Below are 2,425 nucleotides of genomic sequence, written 5' to 3'. Positions count from 1 at the left end.
AGAACAGAAGCCTGATGGAAGCAGGCATTTCTCCTGTCCCTTGTGCTGTAATACTTCAGGCAGGGACCGGCAGCCAGACACCAGAGCCAGGCACAGAAAGGAGAGCTTTGCCACCTTGGACCTTGTAAAAATAGGATTAAAGTAATCATTAGACAGTCACAACCGTTAAATGCACAGTACATAGACCCCTGCAGTAAAGACAGTAAAAGGGTCACCCTGTGAAGTAGATAATGGATTTTCATAGCAGTGAGCAGAGTGAGCCTGAGCTGGCATCTGCTGTTTGTTAGAGCAGAGTCCAAGTGTTCAGGAAATTTTCTAGCCAGTTAGTATCAGGTTGAGAGCTTGAATTTTCACTCAGTAAACTGGGCCAAGTGCCATAGACCTATATTCCAGTTACTTGGTTGACTGAGGCAGGTGGATCTCCAATTCAAGGCTTCTCTTGACTAGAGTGACTTCAAGGTCAGCCTGAGTAAATCTGAAGACTTTCTCTTTCCCTCCTTCCCTCCCTTCTTTCCTCCTTTCCTCTTAACAAGAAAAAAATGAGGTGGGGAATCAATGGTTGAGTACTGTCTAACATGAGCATAATCCTAGACTCAATCACCAGTAACACAAAAATAAAACAAAAAAGAAATTAGGATCCAAGGAGATAGCTTAGTGGGGAAGGCACTGGCCACCAAGCCTGAAGGCCTGGTTTGATTCCTGAAATTTACACAATAGAAGAAAAGAACCAATTCCCACAAGTTGTCATTTGGCCTCCACACACATCCCCCACACACCCGAAGAATAAGGAAATAAGTGTAATAACAATTGTTTTAAAAAGAGAGATTGGGCGATGGTAGCACACACCTTTAATCCCAGCACTCAGGAGGCAGAGGCAGGCAGATCTCTGTGAGTTCAAGGCCAGCCTGGTCTATAGAACAAGGCTACACAGAGAAACAGTCGCAAAACACACACACACACACACAGAGAGAGAGAGAGAGAGAGAGAGAGAGAGAGAGAGAGAATATTTCTACTTATAGACATGGCCAAATGCTACAAGTGCGGGTTCTGGGGCTTTCGTTCTTGCGGGGAGCTGACTGTAAGCATTAACAGGTCAGCCTGATGTGGCTTCAAACACCAGAACTCTCAATGCCCAGTCAGAGCAGCTTCCATCCTGCTGTTTCCTGCTCATTCTGACCCTGTTTTCTTTTTGTTTTCTGTTTTTTGTTTTCGTGTTTGTTTTTTTGAGATAGGGCTTCTGTAAACCAGGCTAGCCTTGAATTCAGTGATCTTTCTGCCTCTGCCTCTTGAGCACTGGGATTAAAGGAGTGCGCCACCAATACCCGGGGCTTTATTTTATTCCATTTCCACAAACATTTGTAGAGACCTATTATGTACTAGGACCAAAGACTCAAAAGAAAATAAACCAAAACATCCCTTAATTCCTCCCAGGGTGGTGGAGCACTAGAAAATGGAAAGGAATATCTCTGCTTTCTTGGGGTTTCAAACAAAAGCATCTGGGAAGGACTCTGCAGTCAGAACAACCTGAAGGCATGTGGGTGTGGAGTTAAGGAGTTGGTGCTGTGCTGTGCTGTGCTGTGCTGAGATAATGAATAGGTAGTCTAGGCTGTTGTTTTTGGTTTGGTTTGGTTTTGGTTTTGGTTTTGATTTTTTTCTGAGTTTCTGAGTTTCTCTGTGCAGCCTTGATTGTCTTGAAGTCAATTTGTAGACCAGCCTGGCCTGGAACTCGCAGAGATCCACCTGACTTGTCCAGGCTGGTTTCAAACTCCTGCATGGTGATTCTTCTGCCTCATTTAACAGAATGCAAGGACTATAGGTCTGTACCACCACACCGAAATAAAGGCAATTTTTTAAATTGCCTCTTTATGCCAGGCATGACACACATGCCTGTAATTGCAATACTTGGTCAGTGTGGGCAGGAGGGTTGAGAGAGAGAGTTCAAGGCCAGTCTCCTCTACATAGTAAGTTTGATGCTAGCATGGGCTACATTAGACCCTGTCTCCAAAAATAAATAAGTAAGTAAATAAATAAATAAATATCCTTGTCTAAGTCAAACATGATGGTCAATATAGTTATAAATCCAGCACTTTGAAGATAGATGATAGAAAATCCAGAGTGGTGAGTGTGAAGCCAGCCTTGTCTACATAGTGAGACTCTGTTGAAAAAGAAAAGACCCCTATTTCGAAAACCCAAGGGTGGGGTATAGATCGGTGATAAAGCATTCTCCTAGGCTTGTACAGAACCTGGGTTTGATCTCTAGCAAAGAAAGAAAAAGAAACAAAGGGTTGGGGTTGGGGGGGGGAGAGAGAAAAGGAAGGAAAAATATCCTAGGAATGAATTAACTTTGGGAAAGTTGACTTTACAGACAGCCAAAATGTACACCCATCAGCCCTCCCCCTTCACCAGAATTTAGCAGCAAATTTCC

The sequence above is a fragment of the Meriones unguiculatus genome, chromosome 1, assembly GCF_030254825.1.
Source record: "Meriones unguiculatus strain TT.TT164.6M chromosome 1, Bangor_MerUng_6.1, whole genome shotgun sequence".
In the NCBI taxonomy this organism is placed as follows: Eukaryota; Metazoa; Chordata; class Mammalia; order Rodentia; family Muridae; genus Meriones; species Meriones unguiculatus.
Note: the sequence above shows the minus strand (reverse complement) of the source record.